The sequence below is a fragment of the Lissotriton vulgaris genome, chromosome 1_1 (genome assembly GCF_964263255.1).
Source record: "Lissotriton vulgaris chromosome 1_1, aLisVul1.2, whole genome shotgun sequence".
NCBI classification, from domain to species: Eukaryota; Metazoa; Chordata; class Amphibia; order Caudata; family Salamandridae; genus Lissotriton; species Lissotriton vulgaris.
The window spans coordinates 2,014,288,392-2,014,314,568 of NC_141685.1; positions in this window are offsets into that span (position 1 = coordinate 2,014,288,392).

Below are 26,177 nucleotides of genomic sequence, written 5' to 3' on the forward strand. Positions count from 1 at the left end.
GTGAGAGGGTGTCTAAATGGCTGTATGAGTGAGTGGCTGGGTGTGTAAATGGCTGTATGGGTGAGTGAGCAGATGTGAGTGCATGTATGGATGTGTGAATGGATATGTAAGTGGTTATGTGAGTGGGTGTGTGAGTTCTTCGATGGGTGAATGAGTGGCTGTGTTGAGAGCCTGTATGGGTGAGTGAGAGGGTGTGTGAGTGACTGTTTAGGTAAAAGAAAGTGTGTGTGAGAAGCTGTATGGGTGAGTATGTGGCTATGTAACTGGCTGTACGGGTGAGCAACTGGTTGTATGAGTGAGTGAAAATTTGTATGAGTGGCTGTTCAAGTGAGTGAGTGGGTGTTTGAGTGTCTCTATGGAGGATTGGTATCAGCTGGTGAATGTTAGTGGTTATGTAGGTGTGTGAATTTGTGAATAAGAGGGGGTGTGCGAGTGGTTCGGTGGATGAGGTCATGAGTGATGTCATTTAAGATCAGTGTAGCCATGTCTTAAGTTCCTATGGAAATGAATATGGTGAAAATGCATTTTGGGACACCCCTTTTTCTCTGCTCCCGCTTGAACGATCATGAAATAAATAAATACAAATAAACGGTCACCCCGAAACTTTCATGACAGCAGCTGAACTGGCAAGCAAACTAGTTTTGACGTTTTCATGAGGATTCATCAAACATCTCCAAAGTTATTAATGAATCAGAGAAAAACTCTTTCTATTAAAATTACGTCCTAACTATAACGACACAGTATATATACCCATAAACACACATATATATATGGGTGGACAGGGTGATATGCTGGAGAAGGTATATCGACGATCTCTTCCTTATCTGGAGAGGGTCCGAAATCTCAGCACAGGAGTACATGGGTATTCTAAATCAGAACGATCTCAACCTGCAATTCACATACAATATGAGCAAGAAAGAAGTCAACTTTTTAGATCTAAGGGTATTCGTTGACTCAGGCACGATTCAGACCGCCCTCTATAGAAAGGAGACGGCAGGTAACTCTGTGTTACACGGACGCAGCAGCCATCCGACTTCCCTAGTTAAGAGCATCCCCTACGGGGAACTGTTGAGGATAAAGCGCAACAGCTCCCTGGAAAGAGATTTCACAGAGGCCCCACAAAAAAGCGTGAAACGCTTTAGATCCCGCGGCTATTCTAAAACCGTCCTCCAACAAGCTGAAGAGAAAGCTAAAAAAGTTGAGAGACATACCCTACTGCAGGATAAAAAGACTGATACTTCTAAAGGAGGGAATGGCATCATTAGACTCATCACAAACTATTCGGTGGCAGCGAATAAAGTCAGAGCCATCATGTCAAAAAATTGGGGGATCCTTCAATCAGATACCATAATTGGGAAGGACCTGCAAAAACACCCAATGATAACATTCAGGAGAATAAGATCATTGAGAGACAGATTGGTCACAAGCCACCTACCAAAGGAGAAGTCTAAAGGAGAACTGCACGCCATGCATGGCTCATATCCATGCGGGAAATGCAAGGCCTGCAGTAATAGTCTACAGCTGGACTCCTGAGGCGAAAAGCCGGGAGCTTGGGAACCTTGTTTTAAAATATTTTGTGTGATTTACCTTGCTTTTAATCCTACTATTTGCTCGCACTCCATGCCACTTTCTTAAACAGCGCGCTGACGCTGCAACGAACACCTGATCTGGGTCGCCAGTCTCGAGGGCGAGGTGTGCCACGCGACACGCCCCCTCGGTTGGCCACGCCCCCTCTAAGACCTATAAATAGTGCGCGCGGCGCTCACAGCGCGTCACTACAGCTGGACTCCTGAGGCGAAAAGCCGGGAGCTGGGGAACCTTGTTTTAAAATATTTTGTGTGATTTACCTTGCTTTTAATCCTACTATTTGCTCGCACTCCATGCCACTTTCTTAAACAGCGCGCTGACGCTGCAACGAACACCTGATCTGGGTCGCCAGTCTCGAGGGCGAGGTGTGCCACGCGACACGCCCCCTCGGTTGGCCACGCCCCCTCTAAGACCTATAAATAGTGCGCGCGGCGCTTACAGCGCGTCACTACAGCTGGACTCCTGAGGCGAAAAGCCGGGAGCTTGGGAACCTTGTTTTAAAATATTTTGTGTGATTTACCTTGCTTTTAATCCTACTATTTGCTCGCACTCCATGCCACTTTCTTAAACAGCGCGCTGACGCTGCAACGAACACCTGATCTGGGTCGCCAGTCTCGAGGGCGAGGTGTGCCACGCGACACGCCCCCTCGGTTGGCCACGCCCCCTCTAAGACCTATAAATAGTGCGCGCGGCGCTTACAGCGCGTCACTACAGCTGGACTCCTGAGGCGAAAAGCCGGGAGCTTGGGAACCTTGTTTTAAAATATTTTGTGTGATTTACCTTGCTTTTAATCCTACTATTTGCTCGCACTCCATGCCACTTTCTTAAACAGCGCGCTGACGCTGCAACGAACACCTGATCTGGGTCGCCAGTCTCGAGGGCGAGGTGTGCCACGCGACACGCCCCCTCGGTTGGCCACGCCCCCTCTAAGACCTATAAATAGTGCGCGCTGCGCTTACAGCGCGTCACTACAGCTGGACTCCTGAGGCGAAAAGCCGGGAGCTTGGGAACCTTGTTTTAAAATATTTTGTGTGATTTACCTTGCTTTTAATCCTACTATTTGCTCGCACTCCATGCCACTTTCTTAAACAGCGCGCTGACGCTGCAACGAACACCTGATCTGGGTCGCCAGTCTCGAGGGCGAGGTGTGCCATGCGACACGCCCCCTCGATTGGCCACGCCCCCTCTAAGACCTATAAATAGTGCGCGCAGCGCTTACAGCGCGTCACTACAGCTAGACTCCTGAGGCGAAAAGCCGGGAGCTTGGGAACCTTGTTTTAAAATATTTTGTGTGATTTACCTTGCTTTTAATCCTACTATTTGCTCGCACTCCATGCCACTTTCTTAAATAGCGCGCTGACGCTGCAACGAACACCTGATCTGGGTCGCCTGTCTCGAGGGCGAGGTGTGCCACGCGACACGCCCCCTCGGTTGGCCACGCCCCCTCTAAGACCTGACAAATCGGCATAAATGATGTGCCTTGGGAGGAAGCGCAGCGGACGAGCGCAGCGGGCGCGACGATTGCGCGCCGAAGGCGCGCCTAAGGCAAGCCCGTCTGCGCCCGTCCGCGACTGGCCGGGGCTAGGGGCATGTCACTCTGCCCCACGTATCATCTATACCCCGGACCAACTGCGTTGCCTTCAGGGACCTTGGCCCATTACGCCCTCTACACTCGCCTGCATCTCTTCTCATGGTCTGTCCCCCATCACCCCCACCTTATTCCCCCCCCTGTAGTCGGGACCCCCCTCCCGCCCTGTTGCTCTGTCCCCCAATCAACCCTCAAAACCCTGAAAGCCGTCTATCTTAACACCCGGTCGGCGGTCGCCCATGCGCACGAGCTCTCGGTCCTGTTAGATCTGCACGCCCCAGATCTCCTTTTTTTAACGGAGACTTGGTTCTGCGAGGACTCCCTCCCCGCCCTACTTTCCACCCTACCGGCTACATACTACACCCTCAGGGCGGATCGCCCTCATGGCAAAGCCGGGGGCGGGGTAGCGGTCATCGCACGCACCGACCTACCTTTCCAAAGTTTATCCTTGCCTAACATCGCGACTTCCGAATTTCTGGTAATTCGCACTACCTCCATTTCCCCTCCCTTAACCTGCTTCCTCACCTACCGTCCCCCTCATACCCCGCTACAATTTCTCTCTGACTTTTTGGATGTTCTGGCCACAATTACCATCAATAACTCCTCTATTTTGCTTCTTGGAGATTTCAATTTCTGGCCATCTGACCCCGCTGAATGTCCATCCTCAAAGGAATTCTCTGAAACCCTCCGCTCCCTTAACTTTACACCCTTTGTTCAATCACCTACCCACATCAAAGGTCACACGCTCGATCAGATCTGGTCCCTGAACTGTCCTGTGGAATCTCTCTTAATCTCACCTTGCACATGGTCTGATCATTACTTGATTTCTTTTTTTCTTCCCATCCATTCCCCCACAAAACCCCCCTGCCCCAAAAACACCTGGGTCCGATCGTGGGGCCGAGTGAACTTGGATAGTTTTTCCTCCCTTCTTAGTTCTTCCCCTCCCTCCCTGCATGGCCTCTCCACTTCTTCCCAGGTGGATGCCATAGACACATGGCTCTCCTCTGGCCGCGACTCCGTTGCCCCGCTCAAACGCATTACCTCCAAACGGGAGAAGGACGCCAACCGATGGTTTACCGTCGAGCTTAAGACCATTAAACTAAAAGTACGTCGCGCAGAACGGGCTTGGAGAAGAAACTACTGCCCCATTCTCAAATTGGAGTATACCAACACTCTTACCCAATATAAAAAAGCCATCTTGGAGGCCAAAACATCTTACTTCTCCTCCAAAATCCTAGCCGCGGAGAACCAGTCCAAGGAGATATTTACAATCGTCCACAGCCTGGCGTTCTCAGATAGAACAGCCCTCAAGCCTGCCCCATCTGAAGAACTCTGCCTTTCCCTGAATAACTATTTTATTGATAAAATTACCACCATCAAGGCCAACATTCCCCCCCCTCCCTTCTCTTTGTGGATCCTCAATGTCCCCCTCCCAAGAGCCAACTCACCACCCTCCCACCCATCACTAGAGAAAGTCTGATCGCCCTAATACCCTTGGTCAAGTCTGGTTCTCCTCTTGACCCTTGCCCGGCCCATATCCTCCGGCACATCTTCACTGCCTGCCCTGATCCCCCCTCCACCTTCTTAATAGCTCCCTTGCCCAAGGCGTAGTCCCCAATTCTTTGAAATCTGCGGTAATTGTACCCATTTTAAAGAAACCTGGGGCTGATCCCTCTGTTCCTGCCAACTTTCGCCCCATCTCCCTCTTGCCATTTTTGGCTAAGGTGCTCGAGCGTCACGTCACCCACACTCTGAGCTCCTTTGTGGAGACGCATGGCGCCCTTGCCCCCCGCCAGGCCGGTTTCCGCTCCGCTCACTCCACGGAGTCCGTTGTCATCTCGGTCCTGGACAACCTCAGGGAGGGTATGGACACCAATCAACATCAGGCCCTTGTTCTCCTCGATATCTCAGCCGCCTTTGACACGGTTGACCATACCATCTTGTTGTCCCGTGTCGGGGCGGCGGGGATCAGGGGGACCGCCCTGGTCTGGTTGTCCTCCTTCCTGAGCGACCGCACCCAGGCTGTTCGTCTGGGTGATTTTACGGCGGACGCCCGGAGAGTGCGGTGCGGGGTCCCCCAGGGCTCCTCCCTCTCCCCTCTCCCCTCTCTTGTTCAATCTCTATCTCGCCCCTCTTATCTTCTCCCTTCAACAGATGGAGGTCGCCATATTTAACTATGCGGATGACCTCCAGCTTGTCTTTAACCTATCTTCTTCTCCCTCTTCTGTGCTAAACTTTCAATCTGTCATGCTCCATATCAGGGACTGGATGAACCACAACCACCTTAAACTCAATCCTGACAAGACCGAGTTGGTGTTGACGGGTGGTTCATCCAGCCCCTGGTCCTCTCTCTTCTGGCCTCCCTCTCTTGGCACGTCCCCTGTTCCCTCGTCCTCTGTTAAAACCCTAGGTATAAAAATCAATTCGCAACTCACCCTTCACTCCCAGGTTAGCTCTGTGGTATCTTCTTCCTTTCTTTCCCTGCGAACCATCCGCAGAGTCTGTCGCTTCTTCACTTTTTCCGCTCTTAAGCTTATAATTCTGGCCATGGTGGTGTCCCGCCTGGACTACGGCAATGCTTTATATGCCGGTATCCCCGCCTATAGTTTGCGGCGCCTACAACAGATTCAGAACCAGGCGGCCCGCCTGGTCTTTAAGCTCCCTAAATTCCACCATTCCACCCCCCTCCTGAAATCCTTACATTGGCTCCCTGTAGGTGCCAGGGTCCAATTCAAGCTTGCAACCATGACCTTTCTGGCCCGACTTGGCTTGGCTCCGGCCTTTGTCTCGTCCGAGATTACTCCCTACATACCTACTCGGGAACTACGCTCGTCCTCTCAATCCCTCCTCACTGTCCCCCGTTTCCGGAGAAAGAAGTGGGGAGGATCTAAATTCGCCACCCTTGCCCCGACCCTTTGGAACTCCCTTCCCTTCGAACTCCGTACCATCACACAGTACCCTCAATTCCACAGGCACCTTAAGACTTACCTGTTCAAAAAGTCTTTTTGATTAATTTTCCCCACCCCTCTCTGCCTATTAGCTTTGGATCCAGTTAGAGTTAGCGCCAAGAAACCGCTGGTATACGTGCGCTCTAGAAATAATTTTAAATCAAATTAAAATCAAATCAAATAGTCAGAGGGTACTGACCTATCAGGTGCCACATAAGGATTCCAAAATCAAAATTAACAAGTTTATCACTTGTTCTACCACATTTGTGGTGTATTGCCTGAAGTGCCCCTGCGGACTTATGTACGTAGGGAGCACAACAAAGGCAGTTAAACTTAGAATCCTAGAACACCAACGGGCCATCGCCAACAAGGATGAAAGCTATCCGATGGCCCGACACTTTGCTAGTCACCACAACAGTGATAGGACTCTACTTAGCTTCTTCAGCCTAGACTGCATCCCTCAAGACATCAGGGGTGGAGATCTAAAACGTAGACTTAGACGATTGGAGTCACAATATATTATCGATCTCCAAACGAAGTCACCAGGAGGACTTAATGCAGGGGAAGAGCTACTATCACATTTATAACACGATTACCGAATGAATTGAATTGTGTCACTGTCTGAGAGATTCACATCTACGTAAACCGCTTTAAGAAATTAATTTGGTATACAGCTTGATCCCTTTTGATTAATTGATATTGGAATTTGATTTATTAGTGTTATGTAAAGTTCTGGTCAATTTTGATTTGCAGTCTCACTAATATGGCCATTCAGGCCTTAATCACTGAATTAATTCATCGAAGGTTTATGGGGTACAGAAACTTTTTCGAACTGTTTACCAGTGAAGTATATTGATTAGTCGTGCAATGCAACTGATGCTGATTTATGAATACTAGGTTTTGACTTCAAACCAATGAATATGCCCATCCAGGGCTAAATGTCAATATTAGATAATCTAATTTAATTTAACTTGTAATGAAAAGGATTGAATGATTTGTGCAGCATTACATGCACTGCTAGAAATGAGTTTTGTTTTGTTTGTAACGAGTGTTATTTCACCATTCAAAGATGGCGCTTTAATTATGGTAATTGTCCGTTTTTACTTTCAATGATTAATGCTTTAATTTACTTCCGCCTTGCCGTCGCCAGCAGACACTGACGAAGGCAAGTGCTGAAACGTGTCTGTTTTTTGGATTTGTGCGCAAATAAACCGTATTTGGTTTAGACTGCTGTGAGTGCTGATTTATTGCCGGTTTTCAGCCTGCGGAGCTCGATTTTATATATATATATATATATATATATATATATATATATATTCACTGAAAAAACCATAGGTTATAGTCGATATATAGTTAGGAATTTGCATTTACAAAACCTTGAAAATTCAATGAAAAAACCATTGGTTTTAGGCCATATATAGTTAGGGATTTGCATTTACAAAACCTTATTTTACTCGCATAAAACCATTGAAATTCCATATATAGTTAGATGCGCTAACTATATATCGCGCACCCGCAATCCACTGCTGATGATGTCACATATTACATCATTCATGACATGGTCAGTGACATCACTGATGACATCACTGATGACAACTCAAATGACATCACTGATGACAACATCCAGTGACTGTATGTTTCTGTAAAGTTAAAATATGTGTTACATATTGAAGAATGAGTGGATGTATAAATGTCTGGATGAAGGATTTAGTAGGTGCATGACTGATTGTATGAGGGAGTGATTAAATGTGTCTCACTGAGTGCATGGATTAGTGATTAAACTGTATTAATTTGTGCATCATTATATCTGTTGTTCTGTAAACTGCTGCATGTGTTGATCAGTAGCTATATGAATAACTATATGGGTTATTGATTGGTTGCTCAAGTATTTGTATTGGAGACTGAGTATGTGTGTGGGTGGCTGGGAGGTGTGTGACTCTGTGCATAGATGTGTAAGCAGTTGATTCACTAGGTGTATGAGTTCAAGAGTGCATGTGGAAACAGCTATATGGGCGGTTGACTGTGTGCATGAGTGTATTGGTGAGTGAATGGATATCTCAGTGCTACATGTCAAAGTAAGTACATATGTAAAACACAGTACATGTGAGAGTTAACATATATAAATAACTGTGCATAAGAGCCAGTGAATGTGTGAGTGGCTGTATGGATCATTGTGAACATGTATCAAGGATTGTATAAGAGAGTAAATATGTGTTAGAATATGTTTCAATAAGTAAGGTGTGTATAACTGTATAGTAGAGGAATTGGAGGTGTGTTTGATTCTTTGCATGACTGTCTAGGTGTATGAGTAACTCCATGGATGAGTGACAGTCTGTGAGTGTCTGTTTTCAGTGAGTGTATCTAAGGATATATCAGAGTCTGTAGAGGTTCATCGTATTAACACATGAATGATGTCATCTGTGATGTTGTCAGTGATGTCATTTGAGTTGTCATCAGTGATGTCATCAGTGATGTCATTTGAGATGTCATCAGTGATGTCATTTGAGTTGTCATCAGTGATGTCATCAGTGATGTCACTGACCATGTCATGAATGATGTAATATGTGACATCATCAGCAGTGGATTGCGGGTGCGCGATATATAGTTAGCGCATCTAACTATATATGGAATTTCAATGGTTTTATGCGAGTAAAATAAGGTTTTGTAAATGCAAATCCCTAACTATATATGGCCTAAAACCAATGGTTTTTTCATTGAATTTTCAAGGTTTTGTAAATGAAAATTCCTAACTATATATCGACTATAACCTATGGTTTTTTCAGTGAATTTCAATGGTTTTTTAATAGCAAATATGAAAAGCTTTAAAATGTCAAGTACGTGATAGATAAAAACATTTTCGTATTTATGCACGCTGATGTGCTTGAACGCTGCCCCCCTCCCCTCTTTTCTCTTAGTAGTACTCTCTCTTTGCAGATAGTGAAGAGTAGTTAACGCAGGCCTTTACCCCCGTTGTAATCCGTCCTGCCTGCTTGTCTCTCCATTTGATTGATTATTATCCAAGCATTTACTGTTTTACAATTGATTCTCTTTGGTTCATTCTCTATTTACAAACAAGCACAAAGTCGCAATACTCTGTTTAGTCTTTGCAGATCGTGAAAAATTGTGTAAAAAAATAAAAGTAATCGAGCAAAATCAGTAGGCCACTAATTGGATCTCTTTTTGACCTCGCTAAAATAGAAATATTATAAACAACCCTTCATGAGAAATACGAAAATAGTGAGATGAACTGAGCTCCACACCATGAGGGCTGCAAGACAGCTCGGCTCCGTCACCCATCCCGCCCAAAATAACGACAAACCCTATGCAAATATTAAAAATATAGACAACACACCAGCAAAGAAACAGGGTAAAACATTTTATTAAATAACTATTTACATAACGTTGGTTTATAAGATGATGTCAGTAGTGGACCGATGTGTGAATAGGTCGGAAGCAGCACAAGGCGCCAAGATCTGGATGGCAAGTCCTGGATGTTGGGTGCCATAGTTCAGAGTTCTGAGTTTGAGCCTTTTTCAATGCCTGTGCTTTGTTGTTTCCCCTCCATCAAAAACAAAAAAAAAAATAAAACTGTGCAAAAATACAAAAAAATCAAAAAATGTTTACAAAAGCAGTGCTTGTAAGACTGTCTGAAGCTTATTTCCACCTATTGCAGCTTCACTATTCTCAAAGTAAGTGAGGGTCGTTTGTGGACCTGACTGCATTTGAAAACAATGTTATATGGTACCTCCCTAAACCGCTTGACGGAGGCCCCCGAGGGGCGGTGTGATGGCACGGACTCGGAGAAGACGCTTGGCTCCGACCCCCTCCCCAAGTCTTATAGCACTGGTGTAGCCTGAGATCGCCCCCGACATAGGCGGCCGGCTCCCGGGGTCCGGCGGAACTTTTTGCCTTTTGATGACTCTTCTATTCTGGACTTTGTCCCACAATCCGTTTGACCTGAAGACACGCTGTAGTGGGGCGCCCCTTTACCGTTTTAGTTGCCATTCCGCCCGCTTTTGCTACACTGTGCCTCTTCCGCCATTCAGCTGTTTACCGCCCGCTCTTGCGACTACAGCGTCTCGCTCACCATGTAGTTAAGTTGCTCCCGCTCTTGCGGTGCAGCGATAGGCGGCTGCCACAGGACTCTCAAAATGGCGGCCGGCTCTTCGGTTTTGGGCCTGGTCCACTAAAATGGCCCTGGGACACCTTGGAACTCGGACGCTTCCCTGATAGGGCTTGGGTCCCATTCTCGAAAGCGTCCCCTCAGCCGTGAAGATTCTACAAAAGTCTTGGGGGCCCCCGACTCCCGCAGGCTTCTGGTGGGGAGCGGCTGCCATGTCTGCTCGTGGAATGGCCACGACGGAGCTACGAGATGGTAGTGCTCTCATGCTGACGCCAGCTTTAGTCTGAAACATCCAGAAACACTGTAGACTACCAATTCGATCAGTTCCGGTAGCGCCCCAACATGACCCGGAAGAGAAGAACTTGCCCTCCCCTCTTTGACTGATGGTTCTTGTTGCCTGTCCCCTCTGTTGTCATTTAACAGAACTTTTTGGACTGCTGAAAGGGGTTGTGTTCCGAACGCTGGTTGGTGGAGACATTTTGACTATATTCTTGACCTACGTTGTCGCGTAATGCGTTATATGACACGCCGCGTTAGCGCACCCGGAAGTGATCCGGGGCGCGGCGCGCAGCGCGTAACGTAAGCATAACAGGTCATGTGACTTGTTAATAAAACTTTTCATTGGTTCATTTTACTTTTGTTATTTTAATGATGAAAAGCTTGGTCATATGACCTAAAAATTACGCTTTTTATTGTTTTCGAACATTATTTTTTTTTAAACATATATGTTATAATATTCCAGGCTAATGTACTTTCCCGGAAAATTTACAACTGTCCTGCAAGTAAAATATATTCCTTTTTCGAGAAAAAGGGCGTTTCTTCGTTCCATGACGGAGCCGTTGAGTAAAAGAGACTCGGCCTGCTGTCTTAGTCGCCGATACGCCTGATTATCAGATTCTTATCGATCACTTTATGTTGCAGGAGTGGAAAACACAACTGCCCTTGACCATTTATCTTTACTACGTTCCTACATATTATACCTTTTATCCGTCATGTAATTGGACTGCTTTATTTCACTTGCCTTTTACTGATTCGAAAACAGTGACTAAAAGTAAAAACTTTACCAATGTAAATACTACTACCGTGTTTTGTTTTAAAAACCTTTATTGTGAAAATGTCAGTATACAAATACGGGCCTATAACCACGTGGGCCGGCCACGGAGCAAACTGAAATCGTATATGATGAGGAGACATTTACACTGTAGAGGAACGTAACGAGCGGGCCATTAGGTTGCAAGAACTAAGGTGTCTAACAGTTGCGGAATCGGTGGACGTACATTTTGTAATTAAAATAAGACAGGGCCACTTACAATAAAATTTTCTAGATATACATTTGGGGGCAAGAAGTTACGAGTTCCATTTATACCGGCGCCATTTTGGGCGAGGCCGGGCAGGTCCAAGATATAGTCAAAATGTCTCCATCAACAATCGGCCAGACCAGAACCCCTTTCGGCCCTTTATGCTACAAGATGGTGTCTTCCATTCAGAAAATATTGTTGGCAGCATTTTGAAAGGAAAGATAAACAGCCGTTCTCCTAGTGAGTCTCACATTGTTACATTTAGGAAGAATGTTGAAGAGTAATATGTGGAAAATCTGAAGCCATTTTTCTACAAACTCTCAATCAGCCTTGGATGGAATAAAAAATCCTGAAGAATGTACAAACTGAAAACCAATTTTTGTCTGTATAGCATCAACAGCAACGCTTGAGTCAGCTTTGTGTCAAGCCGCCATTTTCATTCAATCAATAGCGTCCCCCTGCACACATTCAGGAACCTGGTCGTGTCTTCAGGTGAAACGGATTGTGGGACAAGAAGCAGAAAGGAAAAGGAAAAAAGTTCCGCCGGACCTCTGGAGCCGTCCGCCTATGTCATGGGCGATCTTTGGCCACACCAGGGCAATAGTGAAGCTGCAGCAGGTGCAAAAGAGCTTCAGACAGTCTTACAAGCACTGCTTTTCTAAACATTTTTTTGTATTTTTGCACAGTTTTATATTTTTTTTTTGTTTTTGATGGAGGGGAAACAACAAAAAACAGGCATTGAAAAAAGCTCAACATTGCAGGGCGCCTTGTGCTGGTTCCGACCTATTCACACATCGGTCCACTACTGACATCACCTCATAAGCCAACGGGGCACCCCACACTGACTTTCGGCGCAGCATTGTAGGATGGCCACACCAGTGCGGCAACTTGCTGGACACCACCTCGGTGCCATCCGGATCTCGGAGCGTTCGAGTCACTGTACCGCAAGAGTGACCGGAACTCAGCTGGTCACGCCGTCTTTCGGCGCAGCATTGTAGGATGGCCATACCAGTGCGCCAACTTGCTGGACACCACCTCGGTGCCATCCGGATCTCGGCGTGTTCGAGTCACTGTACCGCAAGAGTGACCGGAACTCAGCTGAACACGCCGTCTTTCGGCGCAGCATTGTAGGATGGCCACACCAGAGCAGCAATTTGCTGGACACCACCTTGGGCAACAGTGAAGCTGCAGCAGGTGCAAATAAGCTTCAGATAGTCTTACAAGCACTGCTCAGAACTCTCAACTATGGCACTCAACATCCAGGACTTGCCATTCGGATCTTGGCGCCTTGTGCTGGTTCCGACCTATTCACACATCGGTCCACTACTGACATCACCTCATAAGCCAACGGGGCACCCCACGCCGACTTTCGGCACAGCATTGTAGGATGGCCACACCAGTGCGGCAACTTGCTGGACACAACCTCGGTGCCATCCGGATCTCGGCGCGTTCGAGTCACTGTACCGCAAGAGTGACCGGAACTCAGCTGGACACGCCGTCTTTCGGCGCAGCATTGTAGGATGGCCACACCAGTGCGGCAATTTGCTGGACACCACCTCGGTGCCATCCGGATCTCAGCGCGTTGTGCTGCCTTCGGCCTATTCGCACATCGGTCCGCTACTGACGCCGCCTCACGTGCCAATGGATTTTCTACGCTTTTTGTAGCCCTATGCCGCATAACAGGTCATGTGACTTGTTTATAAAACTTTTCATTGGTTCATTTTACTTTTGGTTTCCTAAAGATGGAAGGCTTGGTCATATGACCTAAAAATAACACTTTTCATTGGTTTAGAACATTTTTTTTCCCAAACGATGAAAGCCCCACCTTGTTTCTGGATGTTTCAGACTAAAGCTGGCGTCAGCATGAGAGCACCACCATCTCGTAGCTCCGTCGTGGTCATTCCGCGAGCAATCATGGCAGCCGCTCCCCACCGGAAGCCTGCGGGAGTCGGGGGCCCCAAAGACTTTTGTAGAATCTTCACGGCTGAGGGGACGCTTTTCGTGAATGGAGCCCAAGCCCTAGCAGGCAAGCGTCCGAGTTCCAAGGTGTCCCAGGGCCATTTTAGTGGACCAGGCCCAAAACCGAAGAGCTGTCCGCCATTTTAAGAGTCATGTGGCAGCCGCCTATCGCTGCACTGCAAGAGTGGGAGTAACTCAACAACATGGTGAGCGAGACGCTGTAGCCGCAAGAGCGGGCGCAACTCAGCTGGATGGCCGCCACCTGGGGAGGCCCGTTCAAGCCGCCTCCCCCACGCCCCCCCCCCCCCCCGGGCCGCCCCACGCCAATTTTCGGAGCAGCATTGTAGGATACCAAAACCAGTGCGGCAGTTTACTGGACATCACCTGGGTGCCATCAACATCTCAGCGCGTTCTACTGGCCTTGGGACTATTCGCACAACAGACCGCTACTGACGAGGCCTCCCCCCGCACCACCCGGGACGCCCCACGCCAATTTTCGGAGCAGCATTGTAGGATACCAAATCCAGTGCGGCACCCAGGCGACATCACCTGGGTGCCGTCCAGAAATCAGCACGTTGTGCTGCCTTGGGACTATTCGCACAAAAGACAGCTTCTGACAATTGTTGCTTTTTTTGGTGAAAAATGTTTAAAAGTTTTTACAGTTTTTGTTCCGTTCATTATATTTAAAAGTTAATAAAGTTTTATAATCTTACTTTGTTGGAGTGTTATACATTTTTTGCAAAAACGGGTGAATGGGGCCTTGAATCGGGTTATTGTCATGTGTGGGCTTTGCAAGTGTACTGCTACAGGATCGGACATTTCAAACTCAAATGCACGTTCTTTTTCTTACCTTTCCGAAGCATGGAGCGCAATAGCAGGCAGAGAAAGGGTGATGCAAGTGTTGAACACTGCCTAGCCTGGAAGTTGCTGGCATTCTCCCCCCCCCCCCCCCGCCCGCTCCTGAAAGAGGACACACACACACCGCCGCCCCGAGTACTTCACAGATCTTTAAAAGACCATGCGCTTGTTTATGAGGCTTAAATGGTTTATCACCCCTTCTAGAACCCCTGCATCGACCCTCTGACGTTTCCTGGAAGAATTACCACGTAACACAATACCAAGCCCTGTCAGCTGAAACCCCCGAGGAATCATGGGGCATATTATCAAGGGGGTTTATCTCCGCTTTTTTGGCTTTAAAAGCCAAGAAAGCGGAGATAAAATTATCTCCCTATTACCAAGCTGTCGCTAACACCAGTTAGTGACAGCTAAAAGGAGATAGCGACCATCGTGGGCCCCGCTTTGCATGTCAGTGATAGTGCCCTGAGCAGTTCTTAGCCATGTTATCCAATGGGAGGTGGATAACAAGGCTAAGAGCATTTGCTCGATAATACATGAATATCGCTGACTTTTCTGCGATATTCATGCATTGCGGCCGTTTTTTATCGCATTTGCGATAAACCTTGCTAATAGCAAGGTTTATCTGCGATAAAAATCGCCGATGTGCGGCGATAATTTTTGTCTCTAAACAAGTTAGAGAGAAAAATTATCGCTAGTTGTTGGTAATATGCCCCCGGGTTTTTGCTTGCAGAAATCGGGAGGCGGGAGACTAGCACTGAAATCAGTAGTCTCACGCCTGAATCGGGAGGGTTGGCATGTCTGGATTCTCTACAGCTGGGGCCATAAACTACATCCGCAGGGCTAGGTGATAGCCTGGGACCAGCCTGGCATCTAAAATGGCTGCCGTGCACGACAAAATTGTGGCATTGGAAAAAAGGCAAGATGGCGCAGACAATGTTTATCAATAAGGATTCATTTATAACAAAATATTTTATCGCAGTGACAAATTGGCGGTCAACACTTCCTGATTTCCATCGAATCGAACGTTAACAGACGTCACGCAGCAAAAAAAATAAAAAGCTCACGCACAGCCGCTGGAAGAGATGTATCAACATATATGAGCCTCCTCAGCCACCCTCATGAAACATAGGGGATTAGGATACGTCTCCCGCACCCCCTTATACCTAGTAATTTAATTAAAACGAAGCACAAGATGGCAAATTCCCGTTTCGCTACCAGTTTGCGGCCCAGTTCGCGGCCCGTGAAGCGCTTCTACCGTGAAAAATCATTTTTTTTTTATTTTCCCCACGGGACCCTTTAATAACCCCAACAACATTCCTAGGGGGTCAAGAGGGGTATACCTTGCCCCCTTTCATTAAATTCCCCCTTCGTTTTTCACCTCTTCTTCTCTCTCGATCCTACCGAGAGATAAGATGGCAGCCGCTCCGGACTGTTTAGAATGTTGACAGACACCGGAGAGCCAATCAGCTTTCTGCGCTCAAAGTTCCGTTTCGCGAAAAGTAAGCGAACCGGAGCGCAGCCTGGAGCGCTGTTACAGATATATATCTTGTTTTAAACGTTAATTTCTCAAAAACTACTGGAGCACATATATTGAGACCTAGCAAAGGCACATCGGGCTAACAGTCCCTACAATTTTGCCAAGTTTCGTGCAAATCCATTCAGCTGCTCGAGCTAAAAGTGAGTCCAACCGCCCTATGGAAATTAACATGGGAAAAACGCGTTTTGGGACCCCCCTTTTTTCTCGGCCCCCCCTCGACAAAACCCCCCCAAATTTTCAAGGGCTGCTCAGAAACAAAATGTGACATTTTCCTGAAAATTTCAGCCAATTCCGTCCACAAACGCCAAAGTTATTAGACATAGAATTTTCAAAAATCCCAAAGGGAATAAATCCTAACTATATATACCTACTGGCGATAGCCAGTAGGTAATATATATATATATATATATATGTACCTCCAACCGGTCACTGTGCAAACAACGCCTCATGCACATTACCCAGTACGCAGACAATGATAAATACGTCCAAAGCCAGCCTTCAGGTTATATTTTTGATTTTATTTTTCAAGCATAAAGTGCGGGGGTGCAAAAAACGCCGAACAGATGTGTTTCGGGCATGAACGCCCTTGCTCACTGTATATATATATATAATTCCCAGCCTTGGCTCAAAATTACGCAGTCCAATGGCGCTCTTTGTCCACCGGTGCTCAGACTACAAAGCAGAGCCCCGCTTTTTTATAATTCACAAATCCTTCGATTGATAGAAAAAGTCCCCACTCACAAAAGAATTGGCTTCCCAGTTTCCAGATTTAATTGGTCAGGATTATCAGCATAAAAAGTACAAAACCAACACGTTTCGCAACCACTGTTGCTTGTTCACGGTAAAGGCAGAGGGTCACAGACTCCTCCTATATTTTTACAAAACACCCGCCACATACAAATTCTGCTGATGTCACTTCCTGTTCTTGCACAGGAAGTTAGATGGGAAATGTAGTTTTATCATTACTCTTGTATATGGACATCGTTTTTTTTTCGAGTAATTATATAATCAAAGTTACATATGTTACCTTCGTAAATTACATGATTACAGTGATCACTATATACAAACTGGTATGTATCATTCAATTCATGTGGCATTGCGCAATACATTGCTCATAGAAAAATCGAATCAGCGCCCTCTAGTGGGCATATTGCATATTTCAGCGAGTATACAATTACCATACATGTGAAGTAATATACATAGAAAAAATTCTGGTAAAGACAATTATATGTATATCATTACTTCCATAGTGTGTCCATTTTTCTTTGTGCAATCCGACAAAAAAGTATTAAGGCCCTCTAGTGGGCAATTACAACACTATAGAAATTCGCCAAATCATAATGCGCAACCCAATCACTTTCATTTTAAGTTCATTGTATGTTTTTAGACATCACTGATTGGAATTTTTAGTCAGTTATATATTGTATATTTCATTATTGACTTCTTAAAAAGGCAACTGTCCATATACTATTTAGTTATAAATGTCACAAGAATTCAGTCCTATATATTTATGTTTACTCTGCTTCATGTTAGGATTCCTACTATTGTCTCTCTCTTTCAGTGCAAAGAAAATGATTCAAGTCACAAACATATCTCCACAGGTCCAATTATTTACAAGTGTACATAAAGTTCTTCGCTCTGATTTAGTCCCCAAGGGCTCATTGTCCGGAAGTTCAGGATTTGCCTTGATTCTCTACATCTTAGTTGTTTTTCCTGATCTCCGCCCCTCTCGTGTGGTAAAATACATTCCAGTGCATATGTCTTTAGAAGTTTCCAATCACTATCATGGGCCACTTCCATGTGTTTCGCGACAGCATTGCTCCTATCCTTATTTACAGTCGCTCTAATATGCTCGAGGATGCGTTTCTTAAATTCATTTTTTGTGCTTCCAATGTATTTTAACACACACGGACATTCAATCACGTATATTACATGCGTACTCATGCAATAAATCAGTTGGTTTATTTTTCACATTTTTTTATTTGGAATGATTACTTCTTTTTTGTTGATTGCGATTTGGCACACTTTGCAATGTTGACATTTGATGAAACCTTTTGTGTTTAGCCATTGGATTCCTTTTTTCTTTTTAGTCTTATCTTGGTGGTGGCTCTGTATAAACCTATCTTTAAGGTTTCTTGCTCTGCAGTACGTGACAAGAGGATGATTCCCCATTATTTTGCCCATTGTTTGATCCAATTGTAACAAATTCCAGTTTTTTCTCAAAATGTTTACGATTTGTTTAGATTCTCTGGTATAGTCAAGGACTAATCTCACTTTTCTTTCATTCAGTTCTTTATTCTGGGTGGTGTTTTGTAATTCTTTTTTAGTAGTCAGGGCATCCTTCCGTTTTTTCATGTTTGCTCTTTGCCATCCCTTTTTTATGATGTTCTTGTGGTATCCTCTGATGGAGAATCTCTGTGCCATCTCTTTACTTGTTTTCTTCCATTCCTTTTCCTCTGAACATATTCTTCGTAATCTGAGGAATTTCCCATACGGGATGTTTTCCTTCACAGATGGTTTGTGTAAGCTATCAAAATGTAAGATTGAGTTAGTTGCAGTATCTTTTCTGTGTAATGTTGTCTCCACTTTATTATTTTGGATGTAAATCTCTGTATCGAGGAAAGTCGCTCTGTCTTTACTGATTTGGTATGTGAATCGTATGTTTGAAGTAGAGGAGTATAGGATCTGGAAATAATTTTCAAATTCTTGCACTGTTCCTTCCCATATTATTAGAAGATCGTCTATATATCTTGTCCATTTCGCTATTTTCTCCACAAAGAAATCATTGTCTGTATGCCATGCGGTCTGTTGTTCCCACCACCCCATTGTGAGACAGTCGTACGCTGGGCTAAAGGAAAAACCCATGGCGCAGCCATGTATTTGCTGGTAAATTGCCTCTCCAAATAAAAAGACATTTTGGGTTAGGCACATTTCCTCTATATCTATCAACATCTGATTATGTCGATTAAACTGGATGTCACGTTCTTTTAAAAAGTAAGCACAAGCATTCAAACCAATTTCATTGTCAATATTTGTATACAGAGATACAACATCCATTGTGACCAATAGATAATTGGGTTGCCATGGTAGATCCTCTAGGTGTTTCAAGAGGTTGGTTGTGTCCCGTAAGTATGAGCTCAAGTTGGTTACAAATGGCATAAGAAAAAAGTCTATATAATTCGCCATTGGTTCCATTAAGGACCCTTTAGATGACACAATGGGTCTCCCTGGTGGTTTTAGTGGGTTCTTATGCACTTTAGGTAAAAAGTAAATTGTTGCTGTTTTAGGATGTTCTGTGCTTAAGAATTTCTTTTCATCTAAGTCTATTAAGTTTTGGCTGTTCCAAATTTGAAGTTTCTGATCCAGTTTCTCTTTGAAAGTTTTAGTTGGATTGGTTTCCAATTTTCTGTAATATTTCTTATTGTTCAACTGTGAGTGTGCTTCTGCCACATAGTCAATTGTATCCATGATGACGATATTCCCGCGTTTGTTGGCGGTTTTTATCGTTATTGTTTTGTCCTCTTTGAGATCGATTAAGGCAGTCCTTTCATCTTTAGATAAGTTGTCTTTGTATTTTGGTCCTTTGATTTTGTAAATATCTTTGATGATCGCCTCTTGGAAAAGATCAATTTTGTTCCCCTGAGGTAGTTGTGGGTAAAATTTTGATGATACTTTCATCCCACTCAGACCTGCTCCATTTTGTGCCACTACCCCCGATTCGCAGATGATATCATCTTCATTGTCTCTGTCTAAATTAGTGATTGCTACTAATGTGGGTAAGTCTGCTGAAGTCAAACCTTCATCTGTACTTGTCAAATCCATCCGAGACTTTTTTTATTTTTAGCATACATAGCCATTTTTTCATTTTCCTCAAAAATGTTTGTTAACTTGATTTTTCTGATATGTTTAAATATATCAATTCTAGTTTGTGCCATATCCATTGATTCTGTTAGACAAAAAGTTATACCTCGTTTTAGTAGTGATGTTTCATGCTCATTGATGTTTCGATTGGATAAATTCAAAACTACCAGTTCTCCTTCCATTGATTTGTTCATGTCTGCTTCTTCTGACGCATAGATCTCGTTTCCGTACGTACTTTTTCTAAGCCATTTCTTTCTTTGTCCCCTTATGTTTTTTTTTGTGATGTTCCTGATCTGGGTACCCATCTGCGCCCTCGTCCTCTTCCTCTGGTTCCTTGATTTTGGTTGAACTCCCATGTCCGTTGTTGGAGCACCAGTCTCATATCTCCTAAAAAATCCCTACTAGTTTGATTCATGTTTTCTACTCTATCTTCACTTGTCCCAGTTGATGTCAATGATGTTGCACTGATGCACTTTGATAACCTAAAATTTTGCCCCCTTGTTTTTTGAAAATATCAAATTTTCTGGCATATGTGAAAATGCATCCATTTGTATAATCTTCTTTGTCTCTTTGGAATTTAGATTGTTTTCGGTTTCTTACCACTTCCACATGTTTGCTCACATATTTTTCCAAATTTTCTTTGAGTTTAGATTGTTCTGGGGTTAATTCCAATGCGGCTAGTTCTTTTTCTAACTCTGCCAATTCTTCTTATATTTTAGTAAGGGCAATCTCCAGATGTTCAATTAGGATTTTAATTAATCCTAGTGATGATTCCAAAACAAATGCTCCCAATTCGTGTAATAGTTCATCTGATACATCTTGCTGACTTGGCATAAGAGAGATCCTTAATCCTCTAGGGACTCTTTGAAGTTCAATATATTTTTTCAAAGTAATCAGTTCCCACCATTTGTTAATTTCTTTCTTACTCAGTTTTTCCCACATCTTGAGCTTACTATTAGTGTCCGTTTTTGGATTTTTGTCTTTGTTTTTATTTTTGTCAGTTCCAGTTTTTCTTTGTTCAAAAAAGCGAGAGTCTAGTAGTTCCGTTCTCTCGGAATCTCGTTTATTCATTTTGATCCTCAAACCAATTGTACTTGTATGCTGAAACAAAAAAAATGTTTTTTCCTTTTAATCCGACCAAGATTTTGTTTCTATCCTGAAGTGAACCCTGATATTTATTTGTCAACGGTTCAAATTCTTATGGGAGTCTTTTGTGCGAGAAAAACACATACTAAGGAGTTACTGTAACAGTCTCTAATCCGCTCCAATATGCCAATTGTGTATGAGACACGGAGCGGATTAGAGACTGTTACAGTAACTCCTTAGTATGTGTTTTTCTCGCACAAAAGACTCCCATAAGAATTTGAAGGGCTGCCTTAATCAATCTCAAAGAGGACAAAACAATAACGATAAAAAACGCCGACAAAGGCGGGAATATCGTCATCATGGATACTGTTGACTATGTGGCAGAAGCACACTCACAGTTGAACAATAAGAAATATTACAGAAAATTGGAAACCAATCCAACTAAAACTTTCAAAGAGAAACTGGATCAGAAACTTCAAATTTGGAACAGCCAAAACTTAATAGACTTAGATGAAAAGAAATTCTTAAGCACGGAACATCCTAAAACAGCAACAATTAACTTTTTACCTAAAGTGCATAAGAACCCACTAAACCACCAGGGAGACCCATTGTGTCATCTAAAGGGTCCTTAATGGAACCAGAGCCGAAATATATAGACTTCTTTCTTATGCCGTTTGTAACCAACTTGAGCTCACACTTACGGGACACAACCGACCTCTTTGAACACCTAGAGGATCTACCATGGCAATTCAATTATCTATTGGTCACAATGGATGTTGTATCTCTGTATACAAATATTGACAATGACATTGGTTTGAATGCTTGTGCTTACTTTTTAAAAGAACGTGACATCCAGTCTAATCGACATAATCAGATGTTGATAGATATGGTGGAAATGTGCCTAACCCAAAATATCTTTTTATTCGGAGAGGAAATTTACCAGCAAATACATGGCTGCGCCATGGGTTTTTCCTTTAGCCCAGCGTACGCCTGTCTCACAATGGGGTGGTGGGAACAACAGATCGCATGGCATACAGACAACGATTTCTTTGTTGAGAAAATAGCAAAATGGACAAGATATATAGACGATCTTCTAATAATATGCGAAGGAACAGTGCAAGAATTTGAAAATTATTTCCAGATCCTAAACTCCTCTACCTCAAACATACAATTCACATACCAAATCAGTAAAGACAGAGCGACTTTCCTCGATACAGAGATTTACATCTAAAATAATAAAGTGGAGATAACATTACACAGAAAAGATACTGCAACTAACTCAATCTTACATTTTGATAGCTTCCACAAACCATCTGTGAAGGAAAACATCCCGTATGGGGAATTCCTCAGATTACGAAGAATATGTTCAGAGGAAAAAGAATGGATGAAAACAAGTAAAGAGATGGCACAGAGATTCTCCATCAGAGGATACCACAAGAAAATCATAAAAAAGGGATGGCAAAGAGCAAACATGAAAAAACGGAAGGATGCCCTGACTACTAAAAAAGAATTAACAAACACCACCCAAAATAAAGAACTGAATGAAAGAAAAGTGAGATTAGTCCTTGACTATACCAGAGAATCTAAACAAATCGTAAACATTTTGAGAAAAAACTGGAATTTGTTACAATGGATCAAACAATGGGCAAAATAATGGGGAATCATCCTCTTGTCACGTACCGCAGAGCAAGAAACCTTAAAGATAGGCTTATACAGAGTCACCCCCAAGATAAGACCAAAAAGAAAAAAGGAATCCAATGGCTAAACACAAAAGGTTTCATCAAATGTCAACATTGCAAAGTGTGCCAAAATTCGCAATCAACAAAAAAAAGTAATGCTTCCAAATAAAAAAATGTGGAAAATAAACCAACTGATGGATTGCATGAGTACGCATGTAATATACGTGATTGAATGTCCGTGTGTGTTAAAATACATTGGAAGCACAAAAAATGAATTTAAGAAATGCATCCTGGAGCATATTAGAGCGACTGTAAATAAGGATAGGAGCAATGCTGTCGCGAAACACATGGAAGTGGCCCATGATAGTGATTGGAAACTTCTAAAGACATATGCACTGGAATGTATTTTACCACACGAGAGGGGCGGAGATCAGGAAAAACAACTAAGATGTAGAGAATCAAGGCAAATCCTGAACTTCAGGACAATGACCCCTTGGGGACTAAATCAGAGCGAAGAACTTTATGTACACTTGTAAATTATTGGACCTGTGTAGATATGTTTGTGACTTGAATCATTTTCTTTGCACTGAAAGAGAGAGACAATAGTATGAATCCTAACATGAAGCGGAATAAACATAAATATATGGGACTGAATTCTTGTGACATTTATAACTAAACAGTATATGGACAGTTGCCTTTTTAAGAAGTCAATATTGATATATACAATATATAACTGACTAAAAATTCCAATCAGTGATGTCTAAAAACATACAACGAACTTAAAATGAAAGTGATTGGGTTGCGCATTATGATTTGGCGAATTTCTATAGTGTTGTAATTGCCCACTAGAGGGCCTTAATACTTTTTTGTCGGATTGCACAAAGACAAATGGACACACTATGGAAGTAATGATATACATATAATTGGGTTTACCAGAATTTTTTCTATGTATATTACATGACATGTATGGTAATCGTATACTCGCTGAAATATGCAATATGCCCACTAGAGGGCGCTGATTCGATTTTTCTACGAGCAATGTATTGCGCAATGCCAAATTAATTGAATGATACATACCAGTTTGTATATAGTGAGCACTGTAATCATGTAATTTACGAAGGTAACATATGTAACTTTGATTATATAATTACTCGCAAAAAAAATGATGTCTATATAAAAGAGTAATGATAAAACTACATTTCCCATCTAACTTCCTGTGCAAGAACAGGAAGTGACATCAGCAAAATTTGTTTGTGGCGGGTGTTTTGTAAAAATATAGGAGGAGTCTGTGACCCTCTGCCTTTACCATGAACAAGCAACAGTGGTTGCGAAACGTGTTGGTTTTGTACTTTTTATGCTGATAATCCTGACCAATTAAATCTGGAAACTGGGAAGCCAATTCTTTTGTGAGTGCAGACTTGCAGACTTTTTCTATCAAGCGATGGATTTGTGAAATATATATATATATATATATATATATATATATATATATATATATATATATATATATATATATACCATAAGTTTGACACATGTTATAGTTAGCTGGACATTTCACTTATATAAAACCATTGAAATTCCCCTGTTATAGTTACTTCAGCTAACTATAACTCGCGCGCCCGCAATACACTGCTGATGACTTCACATATTACATCACTCATGACATGGTCAGTGACATCACTCATGACATCACTGATGACATCATCCAGTGAATGGGTTAGTTCTGAAAAGTAAATATGTTTTATATATGTATATCTGAAGGTTGATGGAAGAAGAATTGAGTATATAAGTGTATAAATGGCTGCTTTTTTGGTGAAAAATAGAATGTATAACTGACTGATTAAGTATATCTTAATGAGTACATGGGTTAGTGAGTAATGTTTAAATATATACATATCTGTATCAGTCTCTCAGTTTCTGTGTAAGTGGCTGCATGTGTTGGTGAGTAGCTATATGAGTGATACATAATGTCTATATAGGCTATTGTTTGTTTGATTATTAGTTGGAGTGTCTGAGTGTCTAAGTGTCAATATGCTTCGTTGGGAGATCTTTCGTAGTGTATAGATGCATGAATGAGTGACTTACTGTTTGTATGTGTTGTAGGCACCATATATGCTGGACTGTATGGGTGAATGAGTGTGTGTGGTGAGTAGGTATATAGGTTATTATTTGTTTTTTCCTGTATGAGTGTATATATGACTGTCTAAGTGAATGAATAACTGTTTTAATAGTGTATTTCTGAGTATACATATGTTTTTAACTAGTACACATAAGTTATGTGTGAGTAACTCTATGGTTGAGTGTTGGAGTGTAACAGGATGATCAGGATGTATCATATGATGACTGAATACATATATGAGTGACTGTATATAATATATGAGTGACTGTATATGTCTGTTAATGAATACGGGGTTGTGTATATAGATTTTCAAATTACTAAATAGGTGTGTTCTAAGTGGCATTGGTATGGCTATTGTATTGAAAATGTTATTTTCTATTTTTGAGTGTGTGTAATAAAGATTATATTAGGGTGAGTGAAGGTCTGCCACTCTTCCACAAGGATGATGTCATCAGTGATGTTATTTGAGATGTCATCAGTGATGTCATGAGTGATGTCACTGACCATGTCATGAGTGATGTAATATGTGAAGTCATCAGCAGTGCATTGCGGGCGCGCGAGTTATAGTTAGCTGAAGTAACTATAACGGGGGAATTTCAATGGTTTTATATGAGTGAAATGTCCAGCTAACTATAACATGTGTCAAACCTATGGTTTTTTCAGTGAATTTCAATGGTTTTGTAAATGCTACTTCCTAACTATAACGTGTGTAAAACCTATGGTTTTTTCAGTGAATTTCAAAGGTTTTTTAAATGCTACTTCCTAACTATAACGTGTGTAAAACCTATGTTTTTTTCAGTGAATTTCAAAGGTTTTTTAAATGCTACTTCCTAACTTTAATGTGTATAAAGCCTATGGTTTTTTCAGTGAATTTCAAATGTTTTTAAAAAGCTAATTCTTAACTATATCGTGACTTCAACCTATAGTTTTTTCAATGAATTTCGGCAAATGTTTTCATCAGAAAAAAAAGTTTTCTTGACTGGCGGAGTTCTTTAGGGACTCCCTGAAAAGCTCTAGGGTATCAGGGAGTGTCTACCTTGCTTCCTTTTTATGTTTTAAAACATTTATGTTATTAGAGCAAAAAGCCATTTTAAACCAGATTGCGAGACCGGGTGCGCGCGCCCCGCTATATATTTTTTTTTTAAATGGGTTTTTCGACCCATTGAGATTCTTCTTAGACTCCCTGAGAAGCTGTAATAGGTCAAGGAGTGTCTACCATTCCTTCTTTTTAACATTTTGATACTTTTAAGTAAATGGAGCAGAACGCCTTTTTAAACTGCCGTGCGCGACCGGGTGCGCGCACCCCGCTATATTTTTAAGAATAAAAAATGTTTATGGTTTATCGAGATTCTTCTTGGAACCCCTGAGAAGGTGTACGGGGTCAGGGAGTGTCTACCTTGCCTCCTTTTCACGTTTTAAAACTTTTGTTAATTAGAGCGATACGCCATTTCCAAACGACGTACGTGACTGGGTAATCTCACCGCATAGACGTCCTGGTGCGTGCATGTCAAGTCATGTGACTCGAAAACAACAC